Source organism: Camellia sinensis, chromosome 12 (assembly GCF_055761805.1).
Source record: "Camellia sinensis isolate YWXY chromosome 12, ASM5576180v1, whole genome shotgun sequence".
Classification (NCBI taxonomy): domain Eukaryota; kingdom Viridiplantae; phylum Streptophyta; class Magnoliopsida; order Ericales; family Theaceae; genus Camellia; species Camellia sinensis.
In genome coordinates this window covers 19,144,977-19,155,497 of record NC_138972.1, presented here as the reverse complement: position 1 = coordinate 19,155,497, position 10,521 = coordinate 19,144,977, and the positions used below count along the sequence as shown (strand labels likewise).

General features: G+C 36.0%; 2 long non-coding RNA genes across 2 annotated transcripts; both read left to right on the top strand.

Annotated features, from left to right (window-relative positions):
- Positions 1–912: 912 nt before the first annotated feature.
- Positions 913–3,712, top strand: LOC145804097 (uncharacterized). The gene is made up of 3 exons (XR_014345696.1): positions 913–1,093; positions 1,832–1,876; positions 3,442–3,712. It is a non-coding gene; the product is annotated as an uncharacterized LOC145804097 (long non-coding RNA).
- A 3,210-nt stretch (positions 3,713–6,922) lies between these two features.
- Positions 6,923–9,770, top strand: LOC145804401 (uncharacterized). The gene is made up of 3 exons (XR_014346053.1): positions 6,923–7,103; positions 7,842–7,886; positions 9,452–9,770. It is a non-coding gene; the product is annotated as an uncharacterized LOC145804401 (long non-coding RNA).
- Positions 9,771–10,521: the final 751 nt, after the last annotated feature.

Below are 10,521 nucleotides of genomic sequence, written 5' to 3'. Positions count from 1 at the left end.
ACCTCAAATTCGGAGCTCCAAGGGAGAAAATGACAAAACCCAACGTGCTCCAAATCCCGAAATTTTCAGATTAAAATATAGCCCTCGACGATCAACAACTTTTTTGTAAAGGCCAAAGATGAGCAAATCACTCATACTAGATCAAAACCTAGAGAGAAGGTAGAGTTCTAGAGTGAGAGGCTCAACAATGGTGTTTTTGGAAAAGTAGGAAAGAGAAGAGAAAGTGAAAAAGTGATTTGAAAAGTCAAAACACGGAACTTAAGCCCAGTCGACCAGCTCGAGCGTCAAACACCCCGCTCGAGCGTCACTCACAAACTCCCCCTCGAGCGTCAATAATCCCGCTCGAGCGGCGGATGCACACTCCCAGAACTTTTACAGAACCAGGTCTCCGCTCGAGCTTCCAACTCCCCGCTCGAGCGGCACTCACACAACCCCGCTCGAGCGGCCAACTCCATGCTCGAGCGTCCAACACTGTAAGGACCCCAAAATGCATATAAGAAATCATTGGTATTTAACTATGAGATGAGGTGTTTTAATTTAATTATATCTTTTGGAATTGAAGCATTATCTATTGAGTTACGGATTTAAAATTGAAATTACCGACCTATATGGGTACAGAAATCAAAATTGAGTACTTGGATATGTTAATGGGAATTTTTGGAACTATTTGGGACAATTAATTGGAAATCTAATTTGTCTGATTCGTTAATGCACGTTTGGGTAGTTAACTTTATACTGCAAATTGAAGGCATTAGAGGCTTCAGAAACCAGAACAGGGGACATATTTATGATCCTCATAATTTTTAGAGTTATCTGGGAAGTTTAATTGAAATTTGATTTCGTACGAATCGTAAGGCCACGTTTGGCTCTCTCTATTGTGTTATGTTGGTGTGTATGTGTATACTTATATTATGGGTGCCTTATGAGTGGATGGACTCATCTCTTAGAATAAAAAAAAAATATCTAGAGGAAAGGGGGAGCCACGTGAGAGAGGGAGAGATAGAGAACTCAAGGAGAAGAAGGAAGGAAGAGCTTGAGAATGAAGAGGAAAGATGGGAAAATTGATGGAATTACTTCAAGAGATTGGCTCTAGGTATGTGAAATCAACTTAACCCCTTAAGATTGATCTATTACTAGTTTAAATTCATGATCTCAAATGAAGAGAAACCACCTAATTGAGTTTTGGTTGATAGATATAAGTTTAGATGAACTCTTTTCATGAATTGAACCTTGATTCCTTAAGAGTTGGTTAATTGAAGAATTAAAGTCATTATATTTGTTTATTTTGAGGTTATGATGTTTGATGGAGAATAATAATGTGAAATTGGTCATGTATTAAAGGGTTTTGGGCTTTGATTTACATGTAATTAAGGTTTGATTTTGAAAATGAGAAGTCCCAAATTTTCTGCCATTTTCGGACTGCAAACTGTCCAGGGCCGCACGTGCGGCACTGTTTTCCCGCACGTGCGGGGACAGCTCTGTCCAGCCAACTTTGAACAAGCATATCTTTTGCATCCGGACTCCGTTTTGAGTGATTCTTGAGCCTAAAATCAAGCCCCGGAAGTCTAGTTTCCAATGGTGGTGGTCTCACTTCCAAATTCTAAATAAAAAAATAGTTATGTCCAAATTAGTGACGACTGTTCACTTTCTGTTTACCAGTTTGTACCGTTTCTTCGTCTGAACCTTTCTCCTATCGATTCCTCCTATCTTATGAGGAATGAATTATAACCTATGGAGGACTAATGAGTCTAGAACCACCATAGCTATTGAGTGAAGAATAAAAAGAGATTGGTTTTATTCTCATAATCTGTTATATGCATTGTGTTTGTAGGTCAAGACGAGGACATCGTTCCACCGCTATCAGAGACCTACCGCTGTGAGTAGTAGTACTATAGTCGCACGTTCAAGTATTGTTAATGATTCTCATTGTTAACATTTTATCCCTTGCAAGTAATTAAGTTAACAATATGTTGATTGGAAAATCTAGAGGCATTATTGAGCAGTCCATTCTGTTTACTGTTGACAATGAATACTAACTTTTTATTATTTGCAAGATAGCTATAGTGATTCATGACGAACAAATAGAACGTATGAGGATTATGGAACTATGGTGTTCCGGTATCTCTAGAATCATTCAATCGGTAAAATGTGTTTACCTTTCGTTAATAATTATCAAGAACGTTCTGTTAAACTTAAGTTAACTGCATTAACTCATGTGAATGATGCAATGGTTACCATTAGCACTCTGTTAATTGCAGGTCAACCATGTTAACATATATGAACAATTAAAGAAAGGGGTATGTTACTGATTAACAGCTCAAGTGAACCATGTCATTTCTTAATGAATAAAGAGAATTTGTGTTCATCTTCGAAGAATCAGAATAATTGGAAAGTTATGTGAATCCATATGAATTTGAAGTTATTTTGTTGTGTTACATATGAACTCGAAGTTATTCAGAATCTATGACATGAACGAAAAAGTTTAACATCATTATGTGACCCACATAAGAATGTGAATTATTCTATTTTCTTAAGCGCACGGTAATGACATGATATACCAAGAAATGCTCTATTTTATGATATGTGACTCTATGAATTAATGAATGATTATCCATATATGTAAAAGTATTCATGGCATCCTTAGCACAAGGCCCTTACCCGGGGGTAATAATACCGTGGTCTTATGGCCCTTGCCCGGGCGTAATAATACCGTGGTTCAAGTATGTTACAAGATATCTCTTGCCATCGACGGTCTCGTACGGATGGTACCACCGACGGTCTTGTACGGGTGGATTATGTTTTACCATCGACGGTCTTGTACGGATGGTACCACCGACAGTCTTGTACGGGTGGGTTATGATCAAGCATGAACTCTGATTTCTGTTTCTGATTCAAGCATAAGTAAGAATATGTATGAATATGTTTCTATTTATCCGTTCCGTTTATGCCATGTTATAACATGATATGAATTGATCGGTCTTTAAGACCTAATGATTTCTGGTATGGAACAAAGTGCTGTACGGAACTAAGTGCTGCAATGCGAGTCACCTCTAGAATCCGTACGAGCCACCTCTTGAGTCCATACATATGTTCAAAGGCTTAATCCCAACTTTTCAAGGGCTTCATGCCAAATGTACAAGGACTATATGCCAACATGTTTAAGGGCTTCATGCCAAATGTTCAAGGGCTATATGCCAACATGTGTAAAAGCTTAATGTTAATATGTTCAAGGGCTATCGCCAATCCATTCAAAGGCTTAAAGCCATTATGTTTCAATATTGGGCCTAAGGCCATTCTAAAATTAGTATAGAATCAGATTAATTATATGATCTCCGCATTTACATACGCATTGATATGCATTATGATTAAGTTGAATATTGAATCATTTATGTACTATTATTCACTGAGCTTCGCTCACTTTGTGTTTTGTCTGTTCTGTAGGTAATTACTTTGGGAGTCCGTCTTAACCCTTGATGCTTACCCTTCAATTGTCAACCTCAGTATGCCTAGACTCCCAGACCAAGCCCATGCATTTATGTGAAGTTTTGTTAAGATTTTGTCATGCACTTTAATTATTTACTTAAGGTTAAAATGTATGTATATACCCCCTTTCTTTACCAATGTTCGGATATACGCTCATTTATATGTATGGGTATGTATATAGATAAATGGCTCTCACGTATGTGATCCTGGCATGTTAGTTTTAGCTCAATGGATGCTATTCTATGTTACTTTGTAATATTAAATGCTTCCGTTCAGGCCCTGTATATTATGTATATCAGGTCATGTGTCCGTATCTGCATAGGTCATGCCCGAACTTTTAGGGGCGAGTTTGGGGCGTGACAAGTGGTATCAGAGCACGAGTTGCTATCTCACACACGAATCCATTGGGCTTAGGATGTCTAGAAAAGACTTAGGTATCATGCATGACATCCTTACTGCATATGAAAAGATGGATAGCAACGTTAAGTGTATCTGGTAACGCTAATGATCATGATCCATGTCTATTGTACTTTCTTTGTGTATATGGCGATTGGTTGTGATGCAGAATATGGTAAGTATAAAGACGGAAGATCTGGAGGGTTCGACCCCCGCACGGTTAGACAAAATGGAAAGGAAAATTATGGGATTAAATTAACAAAGTTGCTCAGCGGAAGCACAGTGAGGGTTCGAACTCATCGGTAAGATAATTTATATGCCAATGTGTGACATCTGTTGTTATTTTGGGTTGGTAATTACCCGTAAGAAACGATAATAACGTGATTGTGCTTCCTAACATCTGTTTAGATGGAGTGATTAAACTCTAAGTATGGAATATTTCTAAGATCAAAGAAAACGATATATGTGATCCTCTAACCTTTATGCTATAGTTATGTCTTCCTTGCCAAAATAATGTCTAGATCTTTGATTTTGAGAGGTTACTGTATTTGAATATTTGATAAGATGTGTTTTGCAGAATAATTGAAATCATGTTGAGTATGATTGGCCGTAAGAAGAAGTTATGCATATTGAGCTTGAAACAACATGTAAAAAAAAAATGTGATTTTGTGAACTGAGGAAATTATTGACGATTTCTGCTGGGGAACCGAGAGGATTATTGATGATGTCGAATGAGTTTTGTTTATGGGTTAACGGGATTTGTTTATGGAAATCTGTAATCTGTTTTGTTTATGAGTGGTCTGTAATCTATAATCAGGATATTTTATAAGGAATGGTTAAATGACATGAAGGACCTTATCCAGGTTATGTGTTTGTCCACATGATACTTGTAAGAAAATGGGTAGTTATTGACTACTTTGAGATCAATTAAATAAATAGGGATATGATATTTTCCCATAAGAACAAAAACCCTGCCTACGGGTATTAATGACTTAAGATTGAGAAGTCATTTCTATGATATATTTCTGTGTAAACATGCAAATGTTAGATATTGCAAATTGTCAAATTAAGGGTGAAATATTTGTATACGAATTAATTCAAGGCTTGTTCCTTTAATGTGATCTGCAAATGAGTGATCATTGGAATGGAACTTATGTGATCTGTGTTATTTAGAGGTGTCATACTACCAATTACGTTCGGTACTTTTGACATAGATGAATAATGTGTTATCCTATGTGAGTTGACTATAGACCTGAGTAAGTAATGTCTTTGTAAAAGATAATTTTGTATAAAGGATTTTGAAAATGACTATGTTATACGATGTTTATGAAATTTATATTTTGGGTTATGAAATGTTTTATATGATGTATTTTCTGAAATGATAAAGAATGCTAAGAACTTCTACCATGTGTATGATATGATAAGCTTTCCGAATAATTTCTTCAAGATGACTAAGTATGTTACGAAACTCCGAATGTTCAGGATGTGACAAGTTTCCTGAAAGAGATATTTTGCTATACATGAATGAGTTTTCCATTTGATAATTCAGTGTAGCATGCTTGATGAATGCTCTGTGTTGAACTTGAAGTCATTCTGTCTTATCTATTATAAGTTGGATCAAAGATTGTTCTGTCAAAGTTTAAATAAGTTTAATGCTATTGGGAATTATTCCATCATCTAATAATCTTTGAAAGGTCTGATAAGTTTCTGGGTAATGTCTCTGAACAACGTATTTTATGTAATTATGAAAGGTTTGATGAACTTTATGTATTACATATTTTTGGAAATGTTTTGTTCATGATAAGAACATTTTACTAAATATGGAACAAGAATATAATAGCTTTATGGTAAATGTATTATGTGTTTGATGTCATGATGTTGACTTTAAGATCTTCCAAGCAAACATGGATTTTAAATGATTATACCTTATTGTAATTCGGGAATTGTGATCATTAAGGTTGGATACGTATTTGGTTTTACTGATAATTTACTCTGAACATGTAATTCCTTGATATGGGATTTGAGTTGTCATTTGGAGTCTGTTAGAAATCTGATTTGAACTGATAAGTCTAATTCTGAGAGTAAGCAAGGAGCCACAAAGTCATTGATCTAGAACTTATTTGTTATTCTGGGTTTAATTGTTGTAAGATGCATGTGCCTTTGAAACATGATTATCTAGTAAACATTTCCTTAACGTTCGAGGGAGTAGGAGTTGGGGTTGTTTGTGAACCTAAAGAGTTTGAACTATGTATGACAGCTCATGAGTCTCATGTAATCGAATACTTGAGTGAATCCATTTCTGAATGTCCTTAAGTTGTTATAGTATCTGGAAGGTATGGCCTTTGAATCAATAACTTGAAATGTACCAGGATTGTGAATTATGAGACGATGCTTTGATGTTATTAAGTATTATTATCAATTGGGTTACCAATTAGTCAGTAAAGATGAATTACGTGTAGTTTTGGGAGCAAACTCCATTGAAATTGACTGTATAGGATTGTGAATGGCTAAATAATTGAGAAATATTATATGTCTAGGACAGAACTAGACTTATGACAAGGTGAATCAAGTTTGGAGGACCAAACTTCTTAAGGTGGGGAGAATGTAAGGACCCCAAAATGCATATAAGAAATCATTGGTATTTAACTATGAGATGAGGTGTTTTAATTTAATTATATCTTTTGGAATTGAAGCATTATCTATTGAGTTACGGATTTAAAATTGAAATTACCGACCTATATGGGTACAGAAATCAAAATTGAGTACTTGGATATGTTAATGGGAATTTTTGGAACTATTTGGGACAATTAATTGGAAATCTAATTTGTCTGATTCGTTAATGCACGTTTGGGTAGTTAACTTTATACTGCAAATTGAAGGCATTAGAGGCTTCAGAAACCAGAACAGGGGACATATTTATGATCCTCATAATTTTTAGAGTTATCTGGGAAGTTTAATTGAAATTTGATTTCGTACGAATCGTAAGGCCACGTTTGGCTCTCTCTATTGTGTTATGTTGGTGTGTATGTGTATACTTATATTATGGGTGCCTTATGAGTGGATGGACTCATCTCTTAGAATAAAAAAAAAATATCTAGAGGAAAGGGGGAGCCACGTGAGAGAGGGAGAGATAGAGAACTCAAGGAGAAGAAGGAAGGAAGAGCTTGAGAATGAAGAGGAAAGATGGGAAAATTGATGGAATTACTTCAAGAGATTGGCTCTAGGTATGTGAAATCAACTTAACCCCTTAAGATTGATCTATTACTAGTTTAAATTCATGATCTCAAATGAAGAGAAACCACCTAATTGAGTTTTGGTTGATAGATATAAGTTTAGATGAACTCTTTTCATGAATTGAACCTTGATTCCTTAAGAGTTGGTTAATTGAAGAATTAAAGTCATTATATTTGTTTATTTTGAGGTTATGATGTTTGATGGAGAATAATAATGTGAAATTGGTCATGTATTAAAGGGTTTTGGGCTTTGATTTACATGTAATTAAGGTTTGATTTTGAAAATGAGAAGTCCCAAATTTTCTGCCATTTTCGGACTGCAAACTGTCCAGGGCCGCACGTGCGGCACTGTTTTCCCGCACGTGCGGGGACAGCTCTGTCCAGCCAACTTTGAACAAGCATATCTTTTGCATCCGGACTCCGTTTTGAGTGATTCTTGAGCCTAAAATCAAGCCCCGGAAGTCTAGTTTCCAATGGTGGTGGTCTCACTTCCAAATTCTAAATAAAAAAATAGTTATGTCCAAATTAGTGACGACTGTTCACTTTCTGTTTACCAGTTTGTACCGTTTCTTCGTCTGAACCTTTCTCCTATCGATTCCTCCTATCTTATGAGGAATGAATTATAACCTATGGAGGACTAATGAGTCTAGAACCACCATAGCTATTGAGTGAAGAATAAAAAGAGATTGGTTTTATTCTCATAATCTGTTATATGCATTGTGTTTGTAGGTCAAGACGAGGACATCGTTCCACCGCTATCAGAGACCTACCGCTGTGAGTAGTAGTACTATAGTCGCACGTTCAAGTATTGTTAATGATTCTCATTGTTAACATTTTATCCCTTGCAAGTAATTAAGTTAACAATATGTTGATTGGAAAATCTAGAGGCATTATTGAGCAGTCCATTCTGTTTACTGTTGACAATGAATACTAACTTTTTATTATTTGCAAGATAGCTATAGTGATTCATGACGAACAAATAGAACGTATGAGGATTATGGAACTATGGTGTTCCGGTATCTCTAGAATCATTCAATCGGTAAAATGTGTTTACCTTTCGTTAATAATTATCAAGAACGTTCTGTTAAACTTAAGTTAACTGCATTAACTCATGTGAATGATGCAATGGTTACCATTAGCACTCTGTTAATTGCAGGTCAACCATGTTAACATATATGAACAATTAAAGAAAGGGGTATGTTACTGATTAACAGCTCAAGTGAACCATGTCATTTCTTAATGAATAAAGAGAATTTGTGTTCATCTTCGAAGAATCAGAATAATTGGAAAGTTATGTGAATCCATATGAATTTGAAGTTATTTTGTTGTGTTACATATGAACTCGAAGTTATTCAGAATCTATGACATGAACGAAAAAGTTTAACATCATTATGTGACCCACATAAGAATGTGAATTATTCTATTTTCTTAAGCGCACGGTAATGACATGATATACCAAGAAATGCTCTATTTTATGATATGTGACTCTATGAATTAATGAATGATTATCCATATATGTAAAAGTATTCATGGCATCCTTAGCACAAGGCCCTTACCCGGGGGTAATAATACCGTGGTCTTATGGCCCTTGCCCGGGCGTAATAATACCGTGGTTCAAGTATGTTACAAGATATCTCTTGCCATCGACGGTCTCGTACGGATGGTACCACCGACGGTCTTGTACGGGTGGATTATGTTTTACCATCGACGGTCTTGTACGGATGGTACCACCGACAGTCTTGTACGGGTGGGTTATGATCAAGCATGAACTCTGATTTCTGTTTCTGATTCAAGCATAAGTAAGAATATGTATGAATATGTTTCTATTTATCCGTTCCGTTTATGCCATGTTATAACATGATATGAATTGATCGGTCTTTAAGACCTAATGATTTCTGGTATGGAACAAAGTGCTGTACGGAACTAAGTGCTGCAATGCGAGTCACCTCTAGAATCCGTACGAGCCACCTCTTGAGTCCATACATATGTTCAAAGGCTTAATCCCAACTTTTCAAGGGCTTCATGCCAAATGTACAAGGACTATATGCCAACATGTTTAAGGGCTTCATGCCAAATGTTCAAGGGCTATATGCCAACATGTGTAAAAGCTTAATGTTAATATGTTCAAGGGCTATCGCCAATCCATTCAAAGGCTTAAAGCCATTATGTTTCAATATTGGGCCTAAGGCCATTCTAAAATTAGTATAGAATCAGATTAATTATATGATCTCCGCATTTACATACGCATTGATATGCATTATGATTAAGTTGAATATTGAATCATTTATGTACTATTATTCACTGAGCTTCGCTCACTTTGTGTTTTGTCTGTTCTGTAGGTAATTACTTTGGGAGTCCGTCTTAACCCTTGATGCTTACCCTTCAATTGTCAACCTCAGTATGCCTAGACTCCCAGACCAAGCCCATGCATTTATGTGAAGTTTTGTTAAGATTTTGTCATGCACTTTAATTATTTACTTAAGGTTAAAATGTATGTATATACCCCCTTTCTTTACCAATGTTCGGATATACGCTCATTTATATGTATGGGTATGTATATAGATAAATGGCTCTCACGTATGTGATCCTGGCATGTTAGTTTTAGCTCAATGGATGTTATTCTATGTTACTTTGTAATATTAAATGCTTCCGTTCAGGCCCTGTATATTATGTATATCAGGTCATGTGTCCGTATCTGCATAGGTCATGCCCGAACTTTTAGGGGCGAGTTTGGGGCGTGACAAGTGGTATCAGAGCACGAGTTGCTATCTCACACACGAATCCATTGGGCTTAGGATGTCTAGAAAAGACTTAGGTATCATGCATGACATCCTTACTGCATATGAAAAGATGGATAGCAACGTTAAGTGTATCTGGTAACGCTAATGATCATGATCCATGTCTATTGTACTTTCTTTGTGTATATGGCGATTGGTTGTGATGCAGAATATGGTAAGTATAAAGACGGAAGATCTGGAGGGTTCGACCCCCGCACGGTTAGACAAAATGGAAAGGAAAATTATGGGATTAAATTAACAAAGTTGCTCAGCGGAAGCACAGTGAGGGTTCGAACTCATCGGTAAGATAATTTATATGCCAATGTGTGACATCTGTTGTTATTTTGGGTTGGTAATTACCCGTAAGAAACGATAATAACGTGATTGTGCTTCCTAACATCTGTTTAGATGGAGTGATTAAACTCTAAGTATGGAATATTTCTAAGATCAAAGAAAACGATATATGTGATCCTCTAACCTTTATGCTATAGTTATGTCTTCCTTGCCAAAATAATGTCTAGATCTTTGATTTTGAGAGGTTACTGTATTTGAATATTTGATAAGATGTGTTTTGCAGAATAATTGAAATCATGTTGAGTATGATTGGCCGTAAGAAGAAGTTATGCATATTG